The sequence below is a fragment of the Hydractinia symbiolongicarpus genome, chromosome 3 (assembly GCF_029227915.1).
Source record: "Hydractinia symbiolongicarpus strain clone_291-10 chromosome 3, HSymV2.1, whole genome shotgun sequence".
Lineage (NCBI taxonomy): Eukaryota > Metazoa > Cnidaria > Hydrozoa > Anthoathecata > Hydractiniidae > Hydractinia > Hydractinia symbiolongicarpus.
This window is the reverse complement of record NC_079877.1, coordinates 8,842,075-8,859,133: the sequence shown is the minus strand read 5'-3', so window position 1 is coordinate 8,859,133 and position 17,059 is coordinate 8,842,075. Positions and strand designations below refer to the sequence as shown.

General features: G+C 47.4%; 69 non-coding genes across 69 annotated transcripts; 13 read left to right on the top strand and 56 right to left on the bottom strand.

Annotated features, from left to right (window-relative positions):
* Nucleotides 1-108: 108 nt before the first annotated feature.
* Trnay-gua (transfer RNA tyrosine (anticodon GUA)) lies at nucleotides 109-202 on the top strand. The gene is made up of 2 exons: nucleotides 109-145; nucleotides 167-202. It is a non-coding gene; the product is annotated as a tRNA-Tyr (tRNA).
* A 225-nt stretch (nucleotides 203-427) lies between these two features.
* On the bottom strand, nucleotides 428-500 carry Trnaa-agc (transfer RNA alanine (anticodon AGC)). Its single transcript has one exon. It is a non-coding gene; the product is annotated as a tRNA-Ala (tRNA).
* Nucleotides 501-607: 107 nt separating this feature from the next.
* On the bottom strand, nucleotides 608-680 carry Trnak-uuu (transfer RNA lysine (anticodon UUU)). The gene has a single exon. It is a non-coding gene; the product is annotated as a tRNA-Lys (tRNA).
* A 73-nt stretch (nucleotides 681-753) lies between these two features.
* Nucleotides 754-825, bottom strand: Trnad-guc (transfer RNA aspartic acid (anticodon GUC)). Its single transcript has one exon. It is a non-coding gene; the product is annotated as a tRNA-Asp (tRNA).
* A 259-nt stretch (nucleotides 826-1,084) lies between these two features.
* Nucleotides 1,085-1,157, bottom strand: Trnaa-ugc (transfer RNA alanine (anticodon UGC)). Its single transcript has one exon. It is a non-coding gene; the product is annotated as a tRNA-Ala (tRNA).
* Nucleotides 1,158-1,410: 253 nt separating this feature from the next.
* Trnay-gua (transfer RNA tyrosine (anticodon GUA)) lies at nucleotides 1,411-1,504 on the top strand. Its single transcript has 2 exons — nucleotides 1,411-1,447; nucleotides 1,469-1,504. It is a non-coding gene; the product is annotated as a tRNA-Tyr (tRNA).
* Nucleotides 1,505-1,545: 41 nt separating this feature from the next.
* Nucleotides 1,546-1,661, bottom strand: Trnal-caa (transfer RNA leucine (anticodon CAA)). The gene is made up of 2 exons: nucleotides 1,624-1,661; nucleotides 1,546-1,591 (listed from the first exon to the last, which is right to left on the bottom strand). It is a non-coding gene; the product is annotated as a tRNA-Leu (tRNA).
* Nucleotides 1,662-1,896: 235 nt separating this feature from the next.
* On the bottom strand, nucleotides 1,897-1,969 carry Trnak-uuu (transfer RNA lysine (anticodon UUU)). The gene has a single exon. It is a non-coding gene; the product is annotated as a tRNA-Lys (tRNA).
* Nucleotides 1,970-2,042: 73 nt separating this feature from the next.
* Trnad-guc (transfer RNA aspartic acid (anticodon GUC)) lies at nucleotides 2,043-2,114 on the bottom strand. The gene has a single exon. It is a non-coding gene; the product is annotated as a tRNA-Asp (tRNA).
* A 259-nt stretch (nucleotides 2,115-2,373) lies between these two features.
* On the bottom strand, nucleotides 2,374-2,446 carry Trnaa-ugc (transfer RNA alanine (anticodon UGC)). Its single transcript has one exon. It is a non-coding gene; the product is annotated as a tRNA-Ala (tRNA).
* A 253-nt stretch (nucleotides 2,447-2,699) lies between these two features.
* Trnay-gua (transfer RNA tyrosine (anticodon GUA)) lies at nucleotides 2,700-2,793 on the top strand. Its single transcript has 2 exons — nucleotides 2,700-2,736; nucleotides 2,758-2,793. It is a non-coding gene; the product is annotated as a tRNA-Tyr (tRNA).
* A 225-nt stretch (nucleotides 2,794-3,018) lies between these two features.
* Trnaa-agc (transfer RNA alanine (anticodon AGC)) lies at nucleotides 3,019-3,091 on the bottom strand. The gene has a single exon. It is a non-coding gene; the product is annotated as a tRNA-Ala (tRNA).
* Nucleotides 3,092-3,198: 107 nt separating this feature from the next.
* Trnak-uuu (transfer RNA lysine (anticodon UUU)) lies at nucleotides 3,199-3,271 on the bottom strand. The gene has a single exon. It is a non-coding gene; the product is annotated as a tRNA-Lys (tRNA).
* Nucleotides 3,272-3,344: 73 nt separating this feature from the next.
* On the bottom strand, nucleotides 3,345-3,416 carry Trnad-guc (transfer RNA aspartic acid (anticodon GUC)). Its single transcript has one exon. It is a non-coding gene; the product is annotated as a tRNA-Asp (tRNA).
* Nucleotides 3,417-3,675: 259 nt separating this feature from the next.
* Nucleotides 3,676-3,748, bottom strand: Trnaa-ugc (transfer RNA alanine (anticodon UGC)). Its single transcript has one exon. It is a non-coding gene; the product is annotated as a tRNA-Ala (tRNA).
* A 253-nt stretch (nucleotides 3,749-4,001) lies between these two features.
* Trnay-gua (transfer RNA tyrosine (anticodon GUA)) lies at nucleotides 4,002-4,095 on the top strand. Its single transcript has 2 exons — nucleotides 4,002-4,038; nucleotides 4,060-4,095. It is a non-coding gene; the product is annotated as a tRNA-Tyr (tRNA).
* Nucleotides 4,096-4,320: 225 nt separating this feature from the next.
* On the bottom strand, nucleotides 4,321-4,393 carry Trnaa-agc (transfer RNA alanine (anticodon AGC)). The gene has a single exon. It is a non-coding gene; the product is annotated as a tRNA-Ala (tRNA).
* A 107-nt stretch (nucleotides 4,394-4,500) lies between these two features.
* On the bottom strand, nucleotides 4,501-4,573 carry Trnak-uuu (transfer RNA lysine (anticodon UUU)). The gene has a single exon. It is a non-coding gene; the product is annotated as a tRNA-Lys (tRNA).
* A 73-nt stretch (nucleotides 4,574-4,646) lies between these two features.
* Nucleotides 4,647-4,718, bottom strand: Trnad-guc (transfer RNA aspartic acid (anticodon GUC)). The gene has a single exon. It is a non-coding gene; the product is annotated as a tRNA-Asp (tRNA).
* A 255-nt stretch (nucleotides 4,719-4,973) lies between these two features.
* On the bottom strand, nucleotides 4,974-5,046 carry Trnaa-ugc (transfer RNA alanine (anticodon UGC)). The gene has a single exon. It is a non-coding gene; the product is annotated as a tRNA-Ala (tRNA).
* A 253-nt stretch (nucleotides 5,047-5,299) lies between these two features.
* Trnay-gua (transfer RNA tyrosine (anticodon GUA)) lies at nucleotides 5,300-5,393 on the top strand. The gene is made up of 2 exons: nucleotides 5,300-5,336; nucleotides 5,358-5,393. It is a non-coding gene; the product is annotated as a tRNA-Tyr (tRNA).
* Nucleotides 5,394-5,434: 41 nt separating this feature from the next.
* Trnal-caa (transfer RNA leucine (anticodon CAA)) lies at nucleotides 5,435-5,550 on the bottom strand. Its single transcript has 2 exons — nucleotides 5,513-5,550; nucleotides 5,435-5,480 (listed from the first exon to the last, which is right to left on the bottom strand). It is a non-coding gene; the product is annotated as a tRNA-Leu (tRNA).
* Nucleotides 5,551-5,618: 68 nt separating this feature from the next.
* Nucleotides 5,619-5,691, bottom strand: Trnaa-agc (transfer RNA alanine (anticodon AGC)). Its single transcript has one exon. It is a non-coding gene; the product is annotated as a tRNA-Ala (tRNA).
* A 107-nt stretch (nucleotides 5,692-5,798) lies between these two features.
* On the bottom strand, nucleotides 5,799-5,871 carry Trnak-uuu (transfer RNA lysine (anticodon UUU)). The gene has a single exon. It is a non-coding gene; the product is annotated as a tRNA-Lys (tRNA).
* Nucleotides 5,872-5,944: 73 nt separating this feature from the next.
* Nucleotides 5,945-6,016, bottom strand: Trnad-guc (transfer RNA aspartic acid (anticodon GUC)). The gene has a single exon. It is a non-coding gene; the product is annotated as a tRNA-Asp (tRNA).
* Nucleotides 6,017-6,275: 259 nt separating this feature from the next.
* On the bottom strand, nucleotides 6,276-6,348 carry Trnaa-ugc (transfer RNA alanine (anticodon UGC)). The gene has a single exon. It is a non-coding gene; the product is annotated as a tRNA-Ala (tRNA).
* A 253-nt stretch (nucleotides 6,349-6,601) lies between these two features.
* Trnay-gua (transfer RNA tyrosine (anticodon GUA)) lies at nucleotides 6,602-6,695 on the top strand. The gene is made up of 2 exons: nucleotides 6,602-6,638; nucleotides 6,660-6,695. It is a non-coding gene; the product is annotated as a tRNA-Tyr (tRNA).
* A 41-nt stretch (nucleotides 6,696-6,736) lies between these two features.
* Nucleotides 6,737-6,852, bottom strand: Trnal-caa (transfer RNA leucine (anticodon CAA)). Its single transcript has 2 exons — nucleotides 6,815-6,852; nucleotides 6,737-6,782 (listed from the first exon to the last, which is right to left on the bottom strand). It is a non-coding gene; the product is annotated as a tRNA-Leu (tRNA).
* A 68-nt stretch (nucleotides 6,853-6,920) lies between these two features.
* Trnaa-agc (transfer RNA alanine (anticodon AGC)) lies at nucleotides 6,921-6,993 on the bottom strand. The gene has a single exon. It is a non-coding gene; the product is annotated as a tRNA-Ala (tRNA).
* Nucleotides 6,994-7,100: 107 nt separating this feature from the next.
* Nucleotides 7,101-7,173, bottom strand: Trnak-uuu (transfer RNA lysine (anticodon UUU)). Its single transcript has one exon. It is a non-coding gene; the product is annotated as a tRNA-Lys (tRNA).
* Nucleotides 7,174-7,371: 198 nt separating this feature from the next.
* Trnaa-agc (transfer RNA alanine (anticodon AGC)) lies at nucleotides 7,372-7,444 on the bottom strand. The gene has a single exon. It is a non-coding gene; the product is annotated as a tRNA-Ala (tRNA).
* A 107-nt stretch (nucleotides 7,445-7,551) lies between these two features.
* On the bottom strand, nucleotides 7,552-7,624 carry Trnak-uuu (transfer RNA lysine (anticodon UUU)). Its single transcript has one exon. It is a non-coding gene; the product is annotated as a tRNA-Lys (tRNA).
* A 73-nt stretch (nucleotides 7,625-7,697) lies between these two features.
* Trnad-guc (transfer RNA aspartic acid (anticodon GUC)) lies at nucleotides 7,698-7,769 on the bottom strand. The gene has a single exon. It is a non-coding gene; the product is annotated as a tRNA-Asp (tRNA).
* A 585-nt stretch (nucleotides 7,770-8,354) lies between these two features.
* Trnay-gua (transfer RNA tyrosine (anticodon GUA)) lies at nucleotides 8,355-8,448 on the top strand. The gene is made up of 2 exons: nucleotides 8,355-8,391; nucleotides 8,413-8,448. It is a non-coding gene; the product is annotated as a tRNA-Tyr (tRNA).
* Nucleotides 8,449-8,489: 41 nt separating this feature from the next.
* Trnal-caa (transfer RNA leucine (anticodon CAA)) lies at nucleotides 8,490-8,605 on the bottom strand. Its single transcript has 2 exons — nucleotides 8,568-8,605; nucleotides 8,490-8,535 (listed from the first exon to the last, which is right to left on the bottom strand). It is a non-coding gene; the product is annotated as a tRNA-Leu (tRNA).
* A 68-nt stretch (nucleotides 8,606-8,673) lies between these two features.
* On the bottom strand, nucleotides 8,674-8,746 carry Trnaa-agc (transfer RNA alanine (anticodon AGC)). The gene has a single exon. It is a non-coding gene; the product is annotated as a tRNA-Ala (tRNA).
* A 107-nt stretch (nucleotides 8,747-8,853) lies between these two features.
* Trnak-uuu (transfer RNA lysine (anticodon UUU)) lies at nucleotides 8,854-8,926 on the bottom strand. The gene has a single exon. It is a non-coding gene; the product is annotated as a tRNA-Lys (tRNA).
* Nucleotides 8,927-8,999: 73 nt separating this feature from the next.
* Trnad-guc (transfer RNA aspartic acid (anticodon GUC)) lies at nucleotides 9,000-9,071 on the bottom strand. Its single transcript has one exon. It is a non-coding gene; the product is annotated as a tRNA-Asp (tRNA).
* A 259-nt stretch (nucleotides 9,072-9,330) lies between these two features.
* Nucleotides 9,331-9,403, bottom strand: Trnaa-ugc (transfer RNA alanine (anticodon UGC)). Its single transcript has one exon. It is a non-coding gene; the product is annotated as a tRNA-Ala (tRNA).
* Nucleotides 9,404-9,656: 253 nt separating this feature from the next.
* Trnay-gua (transfer RNA tyrosine (anticodon GUA)) lies at nucleotides 9,657-9,750 on the top strand. The gene is made up of 2 exons: nucleotides 9,657-9,693; nucleotides 9,715-9,750. It is a non-coding gene; the product is annotated as a tRNA-Tyr (tRNA).
* A 41-nt stretch (nucleotides 9,751-9,791) lies between these two features.
* Trnal-caa (transfer RNA leucine (anticodon CAA)) lies at nucleotides 9,792-9,907 on the bottom strand. Its single transcript has 2 exons — nucleotides 9,870-9,907; nucleotides 9,792-9,837 (listed from the first exon to the last, which is right to left on the bottom strand). It is a non-coding gene; the product is annotated as a tRNA-Leu (tRNA).
* Nucleotides 9,908-10,155: 248 nt separating this feature from the next.
* Nucleotides 10,156-10,228, bottom strand: Trnak-uuu (transfer RNA lysine (anticodon UUU)). Its single transcript has one exon. It is a non-coding gene; the product is annotated as a tRNA-Lys (tRNA).
* A 73-nt stretch (nucleotides 10,229-10,301) lies between these two features.
* Trnad-guc (transfer RNA aspartic acid (anticodon GUC)) lies at nucleotides 10,302-10,373 on the bottom strand. The gene has a single exon. It is a non-coding gene; the product is annotated as a tRNA-Asp (tRNA).
* Nucleotides 10,374-10,632: 259 nt separating this feature from the next.
* Nucleotides 10,633-10,705, bottom strand: Trnaa-ugc (transfer RNA alanine (anticodon UGC)). Its single transcript has one exon. It is a non-coding gene; the product is annotated as a tRNA-Ala (tRNA).
* A 253-nt stretch (nucleotides 10,706-10,958) lies between these two features.
* Trnay-gua (transfer RNA tyrosine (anticodon GUA)) lies at nucleotides 10,959-11,052 on the top strand. Its single transcript has 2 exons — nucleotides 10,959-10,995; nucleotides 11,017-11,052. It is a non-coding gene; the product is annotated as a tRNA-Tyr (tRNA).
* Nucleotides 11,053-11,093: 41 nt separating this feature from the next.
* Nucleotides 11,094-11,209, bottom strand: Trnal-caa (transfer RNA leucine (anticodon CAA)). The gene is made up of 2 exons: nucleotides 11,172-11,209; nucleotides 11,094-11,139 (listed from the first exon to the last, which is right to left on the bottom strand). It is a non-coding gene; the product is annotated as a tRNA-Leu (tRNA).
* Nucleotides 11,210-11,277: 68 nt separating this feature from the next.
* Nucleotides 11,278-11,350, bottom strand: Trnaa-agc (transfer RNA alanine (anticodon AGC)). Its single transcript has one exon. It is a non-coding gene; the product is annotated as a tRNA-Ala (tRNA).
* A 107-nt stretch (nucleotides 11,351-11,457) lies between these two features.
* Nucleotides 11,458-11,530, bottom strand: Trnak-uuu (transfer RNA lysine (anticodon UUU)). Its single transcript has one exon. It is a non-coding gene; the product is annotated as a tRNA-Lys (tRNA).
* A 73-nt stretch (nucleotides 11,531-11,603) lies between these two features.
* Nucleotides 11,604-11,675, bottom strand: Trnad-guc (transfer RNA aspartic acid (anticodon GUC)). Its single transcript has one exon. It is a non-coding gene; the product is annotated as a tRNA-Asp (tRNA).
* A 259-nt stretch (nucleotides 11,676-11,934) lies between these two features.
* Nucleotides 11,935-12,007, bottom strand: Trnaa-ugc (transfer RNA alanine (anticodon UGC)). Its single transcript has one exon. It is a non-coding gene; the product is annotated as a tRNA-Ala (tRNA).
* A 253-nt stretch (nucleotides 12,008-12,260) lies between these two features.
* On the top strand, nucleotides 12,261-12,354 carry Trnay-gua (transfer RNA tyrosine (anticodon GUA)). Its single transcript has 2 exons — nucleotides 12,261-12,297; nucleotides 12,319-12,354. It is a non-coding gene; the product is annotated as a tRNA-Tyr (tRNA).
* Nucleotides 12,355-12,395: 41 nt separating this feature from the next.
* Trnal-caa (transfer RNA leucine (anticodon CAA)) lies at nucleotides 12,396-12,511 on the bottom strand. Its single transcript has 2 exons — nucleotides 12,474-12,511; nucleotides 12,396-12,441 (listed from the first exon to the last, which is right to left on the bottom strand). It is a non-coding gene; the product is annotated as a tRNA-Leu (tRNA).
* Nucleotides 12,512-12,759: 248 nt separating this feature from the next.
* On the bottom strand, nucleotides 12,760-12,832 carry Trnak-uuu (transfer RNA lysine (anticodon UUU)). The gene has a single exon. It is a non-coding gene; the product is annotated as a tRNA-Lys (tRNA).
* Nucleotides 12,833-12,905: 73 nt separating this feature from the next.
* Nucleotides 12,906-12,977, bottom strand: Trnad-guc (transfer RNA aspartic acid (anticodon GUC)). The gene has a single exon. It is a non-coding gene; the product is annotated as a tRNA-Asp (tRNA).
* A 265-nt stretch (nucleotides 12,978-13,242) lies between these two features.
* Trnaa-ugc (transfer RNA alanine (anticodon UGC)) lies at nucleotides 13,243-13,315 on the bottom strand. The gene has a single exon. It is a non-coding gene; the product is annotated as a tRNA-Ala (tRNA).
* Nucleotides 13,316-13,568: 253 nt separating this feature from the next.
* On the top strand, nucleotides 13,569-13,662 carry Trnay-gua (transfer RNA tyrosine (anticodon GUA)). The gene is made up of 2 exons: nucleotides 13,569-13,605; nucleotides 13,627-13,662. It is a non-coding gene; the product is annotated as a tRNA-Tyr (tRNA).
* Nucleotides 13,663-13,703: 41 nt separating this feature from the next.
* Trnal-caa (transfer RNA leucine (anticodon CAA)) lies at nucleotides 13,704-13,819 on the bottom strand. Its single transcript has 2 exons — nucleotides 13,782-13,819; nucleotides 13,704-13,749 (listed from the first exon to the last, which is right to left on the bottom strand). It is a non-coding gene; the product is annotated as a tRNA-Leu (tRNA).
* A 248-nt stretch (nucleotides 13,820-14,067) lies between these two features.
* Trnak-uuu (transfer RNA lysine (anticodon UUU)) lies at nucleotides 14,068-14,140 on the bottom strand. Its single transcript has one exon. It is a non-coding gene; the product is annotated as a tRNA-Lys (tRNA).
* Nucleotides 14,141-14,213: 73 nt separating this feature from the next.
* Nucleotides 14,214-14,285, bottom strand: Trnad-guc (transfer RNA aspartic acid (anticodon GUC)). Its single transcript has one exon. It is a non-coding gene; the product is annotated as a tRNA-Asp (tRNA).
* Nucleotides 14,286-14,544: 259 nt separating this feature from the next.
* Trnaa-ugc (transfer RNA alanine (anticodon UGC)) lies at nucleotides 14,545-14,617 on the bottom strand. The gene has a single exon. It is a non-coding gene; the product is annotated as a tRNA-Ala (tRNA).
* A 253-nt stretch (nucleotides 14,618-14,870) lies between these two features.
* Nucleotides 14,871-14,964, top strand: Trnay-gua (transfer RNA tyrosine (anticodon GUA)). The gene is made up of 2 exons: nucleotides 14,871-14,907; nucleotides 14,929-14,964. It is a non-coding gene; the product is annotated as a tRNA-Tyr (tRNA).
* Nucleotides 14,965-15,005: 41 nt separating this feature from the next.
* On the bottom strand, nucleotides 15,006-15,121 carry Trnal-caa (transfer RNA leucine (anticodon CAA)). Its single transcript has 2 exons — nucleotides 15,084-15,121; nucleotides 15,006-15,051 (listed from the first exon to the last, which is right to left on the bottom strand). It is a non-coding gene; the product is annotated as a tRNA-Leu (tRNA).
* Nucleotides 15,122-15,369: 248 nt separating this feature from the next.
* Trnak-uuu (transfer RNA lysine (anticodon UUU)) lies at nucleotides 15,370-15,442 on the bottom strand. The gene has a single exon. It is a non-coding gene; the product is annotated as a tRNA-Lys (tRNA).
* Nucleotides 15,443-15,515: 73 nt separating this feature from the next.
* Nucleotides 15,516-15,587, bottom strand: Trnad-guc (transfer RNA aspartic acid (anticodon GUC)). The gene has a single exon. It is a non-coding gene; the product is annotated as a tRNA-Asp (tRNA).
* Nucleotides 15,588-15,846: 259 nt separating this feature from the next.
* On the bottom strand, nucleotides 15,847-15,919 carry Trnaa-ugc (transfer RNA alanine (anticodon UGC)). The gene has a single exon. It is a non-coding gene; the product is annotated as a tRNA-Ala (tRNA).
* Nucleotides 15,920-16,172: 253 nt separating this feature from the next.
* On the top strand, nucleotides 16,173-16,266 carry Trnay-gua (transfer RNA tyrosine (anticodon GUA)). The gene is made up of 2 exons: nucleotides 16,173-16,209; nucleotides 16,231-16,266. It is a non-coding gene; the product is annotated as a tRNA-Tyr (tRNA).
* A 41-nt stretch (nucleotides 16,267-16,307) lies between these two features.
* Nucleotides 16,308-16,423, bottom strand: Trnal-caa (transfer RNA leucine (anticodon CAA)). Its single transcript has 2 exons — nucleotides 16,386-16,423; nucleotides 16,308-16,353 (listed from the first exon to the last, which is right to left on the bottom strand). It is a non-coding gene; the product is annotated as a tRNA-Leu (tRNA).
* Nucleotides 16,424-16,671: 248 nt separating this feature from the next.
* Nucleotides 16,672-16,744, bottom strand: Trnak-uuu (transfer RNA lysine (anticodon UUU)). Its single transcript has one exon. It is a non-coding gene; the product is annotated as a tRNA-Lys (tRNA).
* Nucleotides 16,745-16,817: 73 nt separating this feature from the next.
* On the bottom strand, nucleotides 16,818-16,889 carry Trnad-guc (transfer RNA aspartic acid (anticodon GUC)). The gene has a single exon. It is a non-coding gene; the product is annotated as a tRNA-Asp (tRNA).
* Between the last annotated feature and the right edge of the window lie 170 nt (nucleotides 16,890-17,059).

The following is a 17,059-nucleotide window of genomic DNA, read 5'->3' as shown; positions in this document are numbered from 1 at the left end:
AACCACCCTCTGCTACGTGCGAGCTATCGCGTCATTTTAAAAACCACGTCATACTACAAACGTGACATGACCTGCATAGTCCTGCACAAGAACTGTACGATGCTACATCCACCGATAGCTCAGTTGGTAGAGCGGAGGACTGTAGACGAACTTATACCACTCAGGCATCCTTAGGTCGCTGGTTCAAATCCGGCTCGGTGGACTTGCATTTTAGGCCTAAAATTTTGTGTGGCAGGGAAAAGTTGTCGGAAGTGGGATTCGAACCCACGCCCTCATTCGAGGACCAGAATTCTCCACGCAATGAGTGGAAGAACATTTTGTCTTGAGTCTGGCGCTATAGACCGCTCGGCCATCCCGACATGACACGAACGCTGCTGCAAATTGCTCTGCGCAAATTTTATTTATTTTACGCCTATGGAAAAGGTATTGGAGAACCCGGGCATCGATCCCGGTACCTCTCGCATGCTAAGCGAGCGCTCTACCATCTGAGCTAGTTCCCCATCAAGTTTGCTTCGCCTTTGCCACTCCGCAAATGTTACGTTATTCATCCTCTTTCGACAAGACATTGTGGTGAAAGTTAGTTCACCATCGTACCAAATAATTGTTACGCCCGATGAGGGACTCGAACCCGCGACCCTCAGATTAAAAGTCTGATGCTCTACCGACTGAGCTAACCGGGCGTAAATCTGTATTCCCGGACAGTCCCGCGAACGCTACTGACGTGAAACGAAACATTGACAAGATAAAAAGAACCTCCCCGGCGGGGAATCGAACCCCGGTCTCCCGCGTGACAGGCGGGGATACTTACCACTATACTACCGAGGACGAGTTCATATTTAAATAATATGTTCGCGACGGCGTCAATGCCCGAATGCCACACGGTCGATCATGTTAAAAGCTGAAACTGTGTATACTGTCAATGCGAAATTAAACAGCAAGAAATGCTCTAGACATATGCAGCGCGGTTTAGTATTGTTATTATTATTATTAATACCAGGTAATCTTAGGAGCATCATAAATCCTCTTATGACCATTGGCAACTACTGAAATTAGTATAAAAATAAATAAATCAAAAACATCGTCTTGGAGGATCCGGGCATCGATCCCGGTACCTCTCGCATGCAAAGCGAGCGCTCTACCATGTGAGCTAATCCCCCTGGAAATGGTAAAAAGGTCATAGTTCGAGTGCTGTTCGCAATACTAAACTACACCTTACATCAGACACATTTCAGCTTACCTACCTTCAGCAGAGTGGCGCAGAGGAAGCGTGCTGGGCCCATAACCCAGAGGTCGGTGGATCGAAACCACCCTCTGCTACGTGCGAGCTATCGCATCATTTTAAAAACCACGTCATACTACAAACGTGACATGACCTGCATAGTCCTGCACAAGAAATGTACGATGCTACATCCACCGATAGCTCAGTTGGTAGAGCGGAGGACTGTAGACGAACTTATACCACTCAGGCATCCTTAGGTCGCTGGTTCAAATCCGGCTCGGTGGACTTGCATTTTAGGCCTAAAATTTTGTGTGGCAGGGAAAAGTTGTCGGAAGTGGGATTCGAACCCACGCCCTCATTCGAGGACCAGAATTCTCCACGCGATGAGTGGAAGAACATTTTGTCTTGAGTCTGGCGCCATAGACCGCTCGGCCATCCCGACATGACACGAACGCTGCTGCAAATTGCTCTGCGCAAATTTCATTTATTTTACGCCTATGGAAACCCGGGCATCGATCCCGGTACCTCTCGCATGCTAAGCGAGCGCTCTACCATCTGAGCTAGTTCCCCATCAAGTTTGCTTCGCCTTTGCCACTCCGCAAATGTTACGTTATTCATCCTCTTTCGACAAGACATTGTGGTGAAAGTTAGTTCACCATCGTACCAAATAATTGTTACGCCCGATGAGGGACTCGAACCCGCGACCCTCAGATTAAAAGTCTGATGCTCTACCGACTGAGCTAACCGGGCGTAAATCTGTATTCCCGGACAGTCCCGCGAACGCTACTGACGTGAAACGAAACATTGACAAGATAAAAAGAACCTCCCCGGCGGGGAATCGAACCCCGGTCTCCCGCGTGACAGGCGGGGATACTTACCACTATACTACCGAGGACGAGTTCATATTTAAATAATATGTTCGCGACGGCGTCAATGCCCGAATGCCACACGGTCGATCATGTTAAAAGCTGAAACTGTGTATACTGTCAATGCGAAATTAAACAGCAAGAAATGCTCTAGACATATGCAGCGCGGTTTAGTATTATTATTATTATTATTAATACCAGGTAATCTTAGGAGCATCATAAATCCTCTTATGACCATTGGCAACTACTGAAATTAGTATAAAAATAAATAAATTAAAAACATCGGCTTGGAGGATCCGGGCATCGATCCCGGTACCTCTCGCATGCAAAGCGAGCGCTCTACCATGTGAGCTAATCCCCCTGGAAATGGTAAAAAGGTCATAGTTCGAGTGCTGTTCGCAATACTAAACTACACCTTACATCAGACACATTTCAGCTTACCTACCTTCAGCAGAGTGGCGCAGAGGAAGCGTGCTGGGCCCATAACCCAGAGGTCGGTGGATCGAAACCACCCTCTGCTACGTGCGAGCTATCGCGTCATTTTAAAAACCACGTCATACTACAAACGTGACATGACCTGCATAGTCCTGCACAAGAACTGTACGATGCTACATCCACCGATAGCTCAGTTGGTAGAGCGGAGGACTGTAGACGAACTTATACCACTCAGGCATCCTTAGGTCGCTGGTTCAAATCCGGCTCGGTGGACTTGCATTTTAGGCCTAAAATTTTGTGTGGCAGGGAAAAGTTGTCGGAAGTGGGATTCGAACCCACGCCCTCATTCGAGGACCAGAATTCTCCACGCAATGAGTGGAAGAACATTTTGTCTTGAGTCTGGCGCTATAGACCGCTCGGCCATCCCGACATGACACGAACGCTGCTGCAAATTGCTCTGCGCAAATTTTATTTATTTTACGCCTATGGAAAAGGTATTGGAGAACCCGGGCATCGATCCCGGTACCTCTCGCATGCTAAGCGAGCGCTCTACCATCTGAGCTAGTTCCCCATCAAGTTTGCTTCGCCTTTGCCACTCCGCAAATGTTACGTTATTCATCCTCTTTCGACAAGACATTGTGGTGAAAGTTAGTTCACCATCGTACCAAATAATTGTTACGCCCGATGAGGGACTCGAACCCGCGACCCTCAGATTAAAAGTCTGATGCTCTACCGACTGAGCTAACCGGGCGTAAATCTGTATTCCCGGACAGTCCCGCGAACGCTACTGACGTGAAACGAAACATTGACAAGATAAAAAGAACCTCCCCGGCGGGGAATCGAACCCCGGTCTCCCGCGTGACAGGCGGGGATACTTACCACTATACTACCGAGGACGAGTTCATATTTAAATAATATGTTCGCGACGGCGTCAATGCCCGAATGCCACACGGTCGATCATGTTAAAAGCTGAAACTGTGTATACTGTCAATGCGAAATTAAACAGCAAGAAATGCTCTAGACATATGCAGCGCGGTTTAGTATTATTATTATTATTATTAATACCAGGTAATCTTAGGAGCATCATAAATCCTCTTATGACCATTGGCAACTACTGAAATTAGTATAAAAATAAATAAATTAAAAACATCGGCTTGGAGGATCCGGGCATCGATCCCGGTACCTCTCGCATGCAAAGCGAGCGCTCTACCATGTGAGCTAATCCCCCTGGAAATGGTAAAAAGGTCATAGTTCGAGTGCTGTTCGCAATACTAAACTACACCTTACATCAGACACATTTCAGCTTACCTACCTTCAGCAGAGTGGCGCAGAGGAAGCGTGCTGGGCCCATAACCCAGAGGTCGGTGGATCGAAACCACCCTCTGCTACGTGCGAGCTATCGCGTCATTTTAAAAACCACGTCATACTACAAACGTGACATGACCTGCATAGTCCTGCACAAGAACTGTACGATGCTACATCCACCGATAGCTCAGTTGGTAGAGCGGAGGACTGTAGACGAACTTATACCACTCAGGCATCCTTAGGTCGCTGGTTCAAATCCGGCTCGGTGGACTTGCATTTTAGGCCTAAAATTTTGTGTGGCAGGGAAAAGTTGTCGGAAGTGGGATTCGAACCCACGCCCTCATTCGAGGACCAGAATTCTCCACGCAATGAGTGGAAGAACATTTTGTCTTGAGTCTGGCGCTATAGACCGCTCGGCCATCCCGACATGACACGAACGCTGCTGCAAATTGCTCTGCGCAAATTTTATTTATTTTACGCCTATGGAAAAGGTATTGGAGAACCCGGGCATCGATCCCGGTACCTCTCGCATGCTAAGCGAGCGCTCTACCATCTGAGCTAGTTCCCCATCAAGTTTGCTTCGCCTTTGCCACTCCGCAAATGTTACGTTATTCATCCTCTTTCGACAAGACATTGTGGTGAAAGTTAGTTCACCATCGTACCAAATAATTGTTACGCCCGATGAGGGACTCGAACCCGCGACCCTCAGATTAAAAGTCTGATGCTCTACCGACTGAGCTAACCGGGCGTAAATCTGTATTCCCGGACAGTCCCGCGAACGCTACTGACGTGAAACGAAACATTGACAAGATAAAAAGAACCTCCCCGGCGGGGAATCGAACCCCGGTCTCCCACGTGACAGGCGGGGATACTTACCACTATACTACCGAGGACGAGTTCATATTTAAATAATATGTTCGCGATGGCGTCAATGCCCGAATGCCACACGGTCGATCATGTTAAAAGCTGAAACTGTGTATACTGTCAATGCGAAATTAAACAGCAAGAAATGCTCTAGACATATGCAGCGCGGTTTAGTATTATTATTATTATTATTAATACCAGGTAATCTTAGGAGCATCATAAATCCTCTTATGACCATTGGCAACTACTGAAATTAGTATAAAAATAAATAAAAAACATCGTCTTGGAGGATCCGGGCATCGATCCCGGTACCTCTCGCATGCAAAGCGAGCGCTCTACCATGTGAGCTAATCCCCCTGGAAATGGTAAAAAGGTCATAGTTCGAGTGATGTTCGCAATACTAAACTACACCTTACATCAGACACATTTCAGCTTACCTACCTTCAGCAGAGTGGCGCAGAGGAAGCGTGCTGGGCCCATAACCCAGAGGTCGGTGGATCGAAACCACCCTCTGCTACGTGCGAGCTATCGCATCATTTTAAAAACCACGTCATACTACAAACGTGACATGACCTGCATAGTCCTGCACAAGAACTGTACGATGCTACATCCACCGATAGCTCAGTTGGTAGAGCGGAGGACTGTAGACGAACTTATACCACTCAGGCATCCTTAGGTCGCTGGTTCAAATCCGGCTCGGTGGACTTGCATTTTAGGCCTAAAATTTTGTGTGGCAGGGAAAAGTTGTCGGAAGTGGGATTCGAACCCACGCCCTCATTCGAGGACCAGAATTCTCCACGCGATGAGTGGAAGAACATTTTGTCTTGAGTCTGGCGCCTTAGACCGCTCGGCCATCCCGACATGACACGAACGCTGCTGCAAATTGCTCTGCGCAAATTTCATTTATTTTACGCCTATGGAAAAGGCATTGGAGAACCCGGGCATCGATCCCGGTACCTCTCGCATGCTAAGCGAGCGCTCTACCATCTGAGCTAGTTCCCCATCAAGTTTGCTTCGCCTTTGCCACTCCGCAAATGTTACGTTATTCATCCTCTTTCGACAAGACATTGTGGTGAAAGTTAGTTCACCATCGTACCAAATAATTGTTACGCCCGATGAGGGACTCGAACCCGCGACCCTCAGATTAAAAGTCTGATGCTCTACCGACTGAGCTAACCGGGCGTAAATCTGTATTCCCGGACAGTCCCGCGAACGCTACTGACGTGAAACGAAACATTGACAAGATAAAAAGAACCTCCCCGGCGGGGAATCGAACCCCGGTCTCCCGCGTGACAGGCGGGGATACTTACCACTATACTACCGAGGACGAGTTCATGTTTAAATAATATGTTCGCGATGGCGTCAATGCCCGAATGCCACACGGTCGATCATGTTAAAAGCTGAAACTGTGTATACTGTCAATGCGAAATTAAACAGCAAGAAATGCTCTAGACATATGCAGCGCGGTTTAGTATTATTATTATTATTATTAATACCAGGTAATCTTAGGAGCATCATAAATCCTCTTATGACCATTGGCAACTACTAAAATTAGTATAAAAATAAATAAATTAAAAACATCGTCTTGGAGGATCCGGGCATCGATCCCGGTACCTCTCGCATGCAAAGCGAGCGCTCTACCATGTGAGCTAATCCCCCTGGAAATGGTAAAAAGGTCATAGTTCGAGTGCTGTTCGCAATACTAAACTACACCTTACATCAGACACATTTCAGCTTACCTACCTTCAGCAGAGTGGCGCAGAGGAAGCGTGCTGGGCCCATAGCCCAGAGGTCGGTGGATCGAAACCACCCTCTGCTACGTGCGAGCTATCGCATCATTTTAAAAACCACGTCATACTACAAACGTGACATGACCTGCATAGTCCTGCACAAGAACTGTACGATGCTACATCCACCGATAGCTCAGTTGGTAGAGCGGAGGACTGTAGACGAACTTATACCACTCAGGCATCCTTAGGTCGCTGGTTCAAATCCGGCTCGGTGGACTTGCATTTTAGGCCTAAAATTTTGTGTGGCAGGGAAAAGTTGTCGGAAGTGGGATTCGAACCCACGCCCTCATTCGAGGACCAGAATTCTCCACGCGATGAGTGGAAGAACATTTTGTCTTGAGTCTGGCGCCTTAGACCGCTCAGCCATCCCGACATGACACGAACGCTGCTGCAAATTGCTCTGCGCAAATTTCATTTATTTTACGCCTATGGAAAAGGCATTGGAGAACCCGGGCATCGATCCCGGTACCTCTCGCATGCTAAGCGAGCGCTCTACCATCTGAGCTAGTTCCCCATCAAGTTTGCTTCGCCTTTGCCACTCCGCAAATGTTACGTTATTCATCCTCTTTCGACAAGACATTGTGGTGAAAGTTAGTTCACCATCGTACCAAATAATTGTTACGCCCGATGAGGGACTCGAACCCGCGACCCTCAGATTAAAAGTCTGATGCTCTACCAACTGAGCTAACCGGGCGTAAATCTGTATTCCCGGACAGTCCCGCGAACGCTACTGACGTGAAACGAAACATTGACAAGATAAAAAGAACCTCCCCGGCGGGGAATCGAACCCCGTCTGGCGCCTTAGACCGCTCGGCCATCCCGACATGACACGAACGCTGCTGCAAATTGCTCTGCGCAAATTTCATTTATTTTACGCCTATGGAAAAGGCATTGGAGAACCCGGGCATCGATCCCGGTACCTCTCGCATGCTAAGCGAGCGCTCTACCATCTGAGCTAGTTCCCCATCAAGTTTGCTTCGCCTTTGCCACTCCGCAAATGTTACGTTATTCATCCTCTTTCGACAAGACATTGTGGTGAAAGTTAGTTCACCATCGTACCAAATAATTGTTACGCCCGATGAGGGATTCGAACCCGCGACCCTCAGATTAAAAGACTGATGCTCTACCGACTGAGCTAACTGGGCGTAAATCTGTATTCCCGGACAGTCCCGCGAACGCTACTGACGTGAAACGAAACATTGACAAGATAAAAAGAACCTCCCCGGCGGGGAATCGAACCCCGGTCTCCCGCGTGACAGGCGGGGATACTTACCACTATACTACCGAGGACGAGTTCATATTTAAATAATATGTTCGCGATGGCGTCAATGCCCGAATGCCACACGGTCGATCATGTTAAAAGCTGAAACTGTGTATACTGTCAATGCGAAATTAAACAGCAAGAAATGCTCTAGACATATGCAGCGCGGTTTAGTATTATTATTATTATTATTAATACCAGGTAATCTTAGGAGCATCATAAATCCTCTTATGACCATTGGCAACTACTGAAATTAGTATAAAAATAAATAAATTAAAAACATCGTCTTGGAGGATCCGGGCATCGATCCCGGTACCTCTCGCATGCAAAGCGAGCGCTCTACCATGTGAGCTAATGCCCCTGGAAATGGTAAAAAGGTCATAGTTCGAGTGCTGTTCGCAATACTAAACTACACCTTACATCAGACACATTTCAGCTTACCTACCTTCAGCAGAGTGGCGCAGAGGAAGCGTGCTGGGCCCATAGCCCAGAGGTCGGTGGATCGAAACCACCCTCTGCTACGTGCGAGCTATCGCATCATTTTAAAAACCACGTCATACTACAAACGTGACATGACCTGCATAGTCCTGCACAAGAACTGTACGATGCTACATCCACCGATAGCTCAGTTGGTAGAGCGGAGGACTGTAGACGAACTTATACCACTCAGGCATCCTTAGGTCGCTGGTTCAAATCCGGCTCGGTGGACTTGCATTTTAGGCCTAAAATTTTGTGTGGCAGGGAAAAGTTGTCGGAAGTGGGATTCAAACCCACGCCCTCATTCGAGGACCAGAATTCTCCACGCGATGAGTGGAAGAACATTTTGTCTTGAGTCTGGCGCCTTAGACCGCTCGGCCATCCCGACATGACACGAACGCTGCTGCAAATTGCTCTGCGCAAATTTCATTTATTTTACGCCTATGGAAAAGGCATTGGAGAACCCGGGCATCGATCCCGGTACCTCTCGCATGCTAAGCGAGCGCTCTACCATCTGAGCTAGTTCCCCATCAAGTTTGCTTCGCCTTTGCCACTCCGCAAATGTTACGTTATTCATCCTCTTTCGACAAGACATTGTGGTGAAAGTTAGTTCACCATCGTACCAAATAATTGTTACGCCCGATGAGGGACTCGAACCCGCGACCCTCAGATTAAAAGTCTGATGCTCTACCGACTGAGCTAACCGGGCGTAAATCTGTATTCCCGGACAGTCCCGCAAACGCTACTGACGTGAAACGAAACATTGACAAGATAAAAAGAACCTCCCCGGCGGGGAGTCGAACCCCGGTCTCCCGCGTGACAGGCGGGGATACTTACCACTATACTACCGAGGACGAGTTCATATTTAAATAATATGTTCGCGATGGCGTCAATGCCCGAATGCCACACGGTCGATCATGTTAAAAGCTGAAACTGTGTATACTGTCAATGCGAAATTAAACAGCAAGAAATGCTCTAGACATATGCAGCGCGGTTTAGTATTATTATTATTATTATTAATACCAGGTAATCTTAGAAGCATCATAAATCCTCTTATGACCATTGGCAACTACTGAAATTAGTATAAAAATAAATAAATTAAAAACATCGTCTTGGAGGATCCGGGCATCGATCCCGGTACCTCTCGCATGCAAAGCGAGCGCTCTACCATGTGAGCTAATCCCCCTGGAATTGGTAAAAAGGTCATAGTTCGAGTGCTGTTCGCAATACTAAACTACACCTTACATCAGACACATTTCAGCTTACCTACCTTCAGCAGAGTGGCGCAGAGGAAGCGTGCTGGGTCCATAACCCAGAGGTCGGTGGATCGAAACCACCCTCTGCTACGTGCGAGCTATCGCATCATTTTAAAAACCACGTCATACTACAAACGTGACATGACCTGCATAGTCCTGCACAAGAACTGTACGATGCTACATCCACCGATAGCTCAGTTGGTAGAGCGGAGGACTGTAGACGAACTTATACCACTCAGGCATCCTTAGGTCGCTGGTTCAAATCCGGCTCGGTGGACTTGCATTTTAGGCCTAAAATTTTGTGTGGCAGGGAAAAGTTGTCGGAAGTGGGATTCGAACCCACGCCCTCATTCGAGGACCAGAATTCTCCACGCGATGAGTGGAAGAACATTTTGTCTTGAGTCTGGCGCCTTAGACCGCTCGGCCATCCCGACATGACACGAACGCTGCTGCAAATTGCTCTGCGCAAATTTCATTTATTTTACGCCTATGGAAAAGGCATTGGAGAACCCGGGCATCGATCCCGGTACCTCTCGCATGCTAAGCTAGCGCTCTACCATCTGAGCTAGTTCCCCATCAAGTTTGCTTCGCCTTTGCCACTCCGCAAATGTTACGTTATTCATCCTCTTTCGACAAGACATTGTGGTGAAAGTTAGTTCACCATCGTACCAAATAATTGTTACGCCCGATGAGGGACTCGAACCCGCGACCCTCAGATTAAAAGTCTGATGCTCTACCGACTGAGCTAACCGGGCGTAAATCTGTATTCCCGGACAGTCCCGCGAACGCTACTGACATGAAACGAAACATTGACAAGATAAAAAGAACCTCCCCGGCGGGGAATCGAACCCCGGTCTCCCGCGTGACAGGCGGGGATACTTACTACTATACTACCGAGGACGAGTTCATATTTAAATAATATGTTCGCGATGGCGTCAATGCCCGAATGCCACACGGTCGATCATGTTAAAAGCTGAAACTGTGTATACTGTCAATGCGAAATTAAACAGCAAGAAATGCTCTAGACATATGCAGCGCGGTTTAGTATTATTATTATTATTATTAATACCAGGTAATCTTAGGAGCATCATAAATCCTCTTATGACCATTGGCAACTACTGAAATTAGTATAAAAATAAATAAATTAAAAACATCGTCTTGGAGGATCCGGGCATCGATCCCGGTACCTCTCGCATGCAAAGCGAGCGCTCTACCATGTGAGCTAATCCCCCTGGAAATGGTAAAAAGGTCATAGTTTGAGTGCTGTTCGCAATACTAAACTACACCTTACATCAGACACATTTCAGCTTACCTACCTTCAGCAGAGTGGCGCAGAGGAAGCGTGCTGGGCCCATAACCCAGAGGTCGGTGGATCGAAACCACCCTCTGCTACGTGCGAGCTATCGCATCATTTTAAAAACCACGTCATACTACAAACGTGACATGACCTGCATAGTCCTGCACAAGAACTGTACGATGCTACATCCACCGATAGCTCAGTTGGTAGAGCGGAGGACTGTAGACGAACTTATACCACTCAGGCATCCTTAGGTCGCTGGTTCAAATCCGGCTCGGTGGACTTGCATTTTAGGCCTAAAATTTTGTGTGGCAGGGAAAAGTTGTCGGAAGTGGGATTCGAACCCACGCCCTCATTCGAGGACCAGAATTCTCCACGCGATGAGTGGAAGAACATTTTGTCTTGAGTCTGGCGCCTTAGACCGCTCGGCCATCCCGACATGACACGAACGCTGCTGCAAATTGCTCTGCGCAAATTTCATTTATTTTACGCCTATGGAAAAGGCATTGGAGAACCCGGGCATCGATCCCGGTACCTCTCGCATGCTAAGCGAGCGCTCTACCATCTGAGCTAGTTCCCCATCAAGTTTGCTTCGCCTTTGCCACTCCGCAAATGTTACGTTATTCATCCTCTTTCGACAAGACATTGTGGTGAAAGTTAGTTCACCATCGTACCAAATAATTGTTACGCCCGATGAGGGACTCGAACCCGCGACCCTCAGATTAAAAGTCTGATGCTCTACCGACTGAGCTAACCGGGCGTAAATCTGTATTCCCGGACAGTCCCGCGAACGCTACTGACGTGAAACGAAACATTGACAAGATAAAATGAACCTCCCCGGCGGGGAATCGAACCCCGGTCTCCCGCGTGACAGGCGGGGATACTTACCACTATACTACCGAGGACGAGTTCATATTTAAATAATATGTTCGCGATGGCGTCAATGCCCAAATGCCACACGGTCGATCATGTTAAAAGCTGAAACTGTGTATACTGTCAATGCGAAATTAAACAGCAAGAAATGCTCTAGACATATGCAGCGCGGTTTAGTATTATTATTATTATTATTAATACCAGGTAATCTTAGGAGCATCATAAATCCTCTTATGACCATTGGCAACTACTGAAATTAGTATAAAAATAAATAAATTAAAAACATCGTCTTGGAGGATCCGGGCATCGATCCCGGTACCTCTCGCATGCAAAGCGAGCGCTCTACCATGTGAGCTAATCCCCCTGGAAATGGTAAAAAGGTCATAGTTCGAGTGCTGTTCGCAATACTAAACTACACCTTACATCAGACACATTTCAGCTTACCTACCTTCAGCAGAGTGGCGCAGAGGAAGCGTGCTGGGCCCATAACCCAGAGGTTGGTGGATCGAAACCACCCTCTGCTACGTGCGAGCTATGGCATCACTTTAAAAACCACGTCATACTACAAACGTGACATGACCTGCATAGTCCTGCACAAGAACTGTACGATGCTACATCCACCGATAGCTCAGTTGGTAGAGCGGAGGACTGTAGACGAACTTATACCACTCAGGCATCCTTAGGTCGCTGGTTCAAATCCGGCTCGGTGGACTTGCATTTTAGGCCTAAAATTTTGTGTGGCAGGGAAAAGTTGTCGGAAGTGGGATTCAAACCCACGCCCACATTCGAGGACCAGAATTCTCCACGCGATGAGTGGAAGAACATTTTGTCTTGAGTCTGGCGCCTTAGACCGCTCGGCCATCCCGACATGACACGAACGCTGCTGCAAATTGCTCTGCGCAAATTTCATTTATTTTACGCCTATGGAAAAGGCATTGGAGAACCCTGGCATCGATCCCGGTACCTCTCGCATGCTAAGCGAGCGCTCTACCATCTGAGCTAGTTCCCCATCAAGTTTGCTTCGCCTTTGCCACTCCGCAAATGTTACGTTATTCATCCTCTTTCGACAAGACATTGTGGTGAAAGTTAGTTCACCATCGTACCAAATAATTGTTACGCCCGATGAGGGACTCGAACCCGCGACCCTCAGATTAAAAGTCTGATGCTCTACCGACTGAGCTAACCGGGCGTAAATCTGTATTCCCGGACAGTCCCGCAAACGCTACTGACGTGAAACGAAACATTGACAAGATAAAATGAACCTCCCCGGCGGGGAATCGAACCCCGGTCTCCCGCGTGACAGGCGGGGATACTTACCACTATACTACCGAGGACGAGTTCATATTTAAATAATATGTTCGCGATGGCGTCAATGCCCGAATGCCACACGGTCGATCATGTTAAAAGCTGAAACTGTGTATACTGTCAATGCGAAATTAAACAGCAAGAAATGCTCTAGACATATGCAGCGCGGTTTAGTATTATTATTATTATTATTATTATTAATACCAGGTAATCTTAGAAGCATCATAAATCCTCTTATGACCATTGGCAACTACTGAAATTAGTATAAAAATAAATAAATTAAAAACATCGTCTTGGAGGATCCGGGCATCGATCCCGGTACCTCTCGCATGCAAAGCGAGCGCTCTACCATGTGAGCTAATCCCCCTGGAAATGGTAAAAAGGTCATAGTTCGAGTGCTGTTCGCAATACTAAACTACACCTTACATCAGACACATTTCAGCTTACCTACCTTCAGCAGAGTGGCGCAGAGGAAGCGTGCTGGGCCCATAACCCAGAGGTCGGTGGATCGAAACCACCCTCTGCTACGTGCGAGCTATCGCATCATTTTAAAAACCACGTCATACTACAAACGTGACATGACCTGCATAGTCCTGCACAAGAACTGTACGATGCTACATCCACCGATAGCTCAGTTGGTAGAGCGGAGGACTGTAGACGAACTTATACCACTCAGGCATCCTTAGGTCGCTGGTTCAAATCCAGCTCGGTGGACTTGCATTTTAGGCCTAAAATTTTGTGTGGCAGGGAAAAGTTGTCGGAAGTGGGATTCGAACCCACGCCCTCATTCGAGGACCAGAATTCTCCACGCGATGAGTGGAAGAACATTTTGTCTTGAGTCTGGCGCCTTAGACCGCTCGGCCATCCCGACATGACACGAACGCTGCTGCAAATTGCTCTGCGCAAATTTCATTTATTTTACGCCTATGGAAAAGGCATTGGAGAACCCGGGCATCGATCCCGGTACCTCTCGCATGCTAAGCTAGCGCTCTACCATCTGAGCTAGTTCCCCATCAAGTTTGCTTCGCCTTTGCCACTCCGCAAATGTTACGTTATTCATCCTCTTTCGACAAGACATTGTGGTGAAAGTTAGTTCACCATCGTACCAAATAATTGTTACGCCCGATGAGGGACTCGAACCCGCGACCCTCAGATTAAAAGTCTGATGCTCTACCGACTGAGCTAACCGGGCGTAAATCTGTATTCCCGGACAGTCCCGCGAACGCTACTGACATGAAACGAAACATTGACAAGATAAAAAGAACCTCCCCGGCGGGGAATCGAACCCCGGTCTCCCGCGTGACAGGCGGGGATACTTACCACTATACTACCGAGGACGAGTTCATATTTAAATAATATGTTCGCGATGGCGTCAATGCCCGAATGCCACACGGTCGATCATGTTAAAAGCTGAAACTGTGTATACTGTCAATGCGAAATTAAACAGCAAGAAATGCTCTAGACATATGCAGCGCGGTTTAGTATTATTATTATTATTATTAATACCAGGTAATCTTAGGAGCATCATAAATCCTCTTATGACCATTGGCAACTACTGAAATTAGTATAAAAATAAATAAATTAAAAACATCGTCTTGGAGGATCCGGGCATCGATCCCGGTACCTCTCGCATGCAAAGCGAGCGCTCTACCATGTGAGCTAATCCCCCTGGAAATGGTAAAAAGGTCATAGTTCGAGTGCTGTTCGCAATACTAAACTACACCTTACATCAGACACATTTCAGCTTACCTACCTTCAGCAGAGTGGCGCAGAGGAAGCGTGCTGGGCCCATAACCCAGAGGTTGGTGGATCGAAACCACCCTCTGCTACGTGCGAGCTATGGCATCACTTTAAAAACCACGTCATACTACAAACGTGACATGACCTGCATAGTCCTGCACAAGAACTGTACGATGCTACATCCACCGATAGCTCAGTTGGTAGAGCGGAGGACTGTAGACGAACTTATACCACTCAGGCATCCTTAGGTCGCTGGTTCAAATCCGGCTCGGTGGACTTGCATTTTAGGCCTAAAATTTTGTGTGGCAGGGAAAAGTTGTCGGAAGTGGGATTCAAACCCACGCCCACATTCGAGGACCAGAATTCTCCACGCGATGAGTGGAAGAACATTTTGTCTTGAGTCTGGCGCCTTAGACCGCTCGGCCATCCCGACATGACACGAACGCTGCTGCAAATTGCTCTGCGCAAATTTCATTTATTTTACGCCTATGGAAAAGGCATTGGAGAACCCTGGCATCGATCCCGGTACCTCTCGCATGCTAAGCGAGCGCTCTACCATCTGAGCTAGTTCCCCATCAAGTTTGCTTCGCCTTTGCCACTCCGCAAATGTTACGTTATTCATCCTCTTTCGACAAGACATTGTGGTGAAAGTTAGTTCACCATCGTACCAAATAATTGTTACGCCCGATGAGGGACTCGAACCCGCGACCCTCAGATTAAAAGTCTGATGCTCTACCGACTGAGCTAACCGGGCGTAAATCTGTATTCCCGGACAGTCCCGCAAACGCCACTGACGTGAAACGAAACATTGACAAGATAAAAAGAACCTCCCCGGCGGGGAATCGAACCCCGGTCTCCCGCGTGACAGGCGGGGATACTTACCACTATACTACCGAGGACGAGTTCATATTTAAATAATATGTTCGCGATGGCGTCAATGCCCGAATGCCACACGGTCGATCATGTTAAAAGCTGAAACTGTGTATACTGTCAATGCGAAATTAAACAGCAAGAAATGCTCTAGACATATGCAGCGCGGTTTAGTATTATTATTATTATTATTAATACCAGGTAATCTTAGAAGCATCATAAATCCTCTTATGACCATTGGCAACTACTGAAATTAGTATAAAAATAAATAAATTAAAAACATCGTCTTGGAGGATCCGGGCATCGATCCCGGTACCTCTCGCATGCAAAGCGAGCGCTCTACCATGTGAGCTAATCCCCCTGGAAATGGTAAAAAGGTCATAGTTCGAGTGCTGTTCGCAATACTAAACTACACCTTACATCAGACACATTTCAGCTTACCTACCTTCAGCAGAGTGGCGCAGAGGAAGCGTGCTGGGCCCATAACCCAGAGGTCGGTGGATCGAAACCACCCTCTGCTACGTGCGAGCTATCGCATCATTTTAAAAACCACGTCATACTACAAACGTGACATGACCTGCATAGTCCTGCACAAGAACTGTACGATGCTACATCCACCGATAGCTCAGTTGGTAGAGCGGAGGACTGTAGACGAACTTATACCACTCAGGCATCCTTAGGTCGCTGGTTCAAATCCGGCTCGGTGGACTTGCATTTTAGGCCTAAAATTTTGTGTGGCAGGGAAAAGTTGTCGGAAGTGGGATTCGAACCCACGCCCTCATTCGAGGACCAGAATTCTCCACGCGATGAGTGGAAGAACATTTTGTCTTGAGTCTGAAGCCTTAGACCGCTCGGCCATCCCGACATGACACGAACGCTGCTGCAAATTGCTCTGCGCAAATTTCATTTATTTTACGCCTATGGAAAAGGCATTGGAGAACCCGGGCATCGATCCCGGTACCTCTCGCATGCTAAGCTAGCGCTCTACCATCTGAGCTAGTTCCCCATCAAGTTTGCTTCGCCTTTGCCACTCCGCAAATGTTACGTTATTCATCCTCTTTCGACAAGACATTGTGGTGAAAGTTAGTTCACCATCGTACCAAATAATTGTTACGCCCGATGAGGGACTCGAACCCGCGACCCTCAGATTAAAAGTCTGATGCTCTACCGACTGAGCTAACCGGGCGTAAATCTGTATTCCCGGACAGTCCCGCGAACGCTACTGACATGAAACGAAACATTGACAAGATAAAAAGAACCTCCCCGGCGGGGAATCGAACCCCGGTCTCCCGCGTGACAGGCGGGGATACTTACCACTATACTACCGAGGACGAGTTCATATTTAAATAATATGTTCGCGATGGCGTCAATGCCCGAATGCCACACGGTCGATCATGTTAAAAGCTGAAACTGTGTATACTGTCAATGCGAAATTAAACAGCAAGAAATGCTCTAGACATATGCAGCGCGGTTTAGTATTATTATTATTATTATTAATACC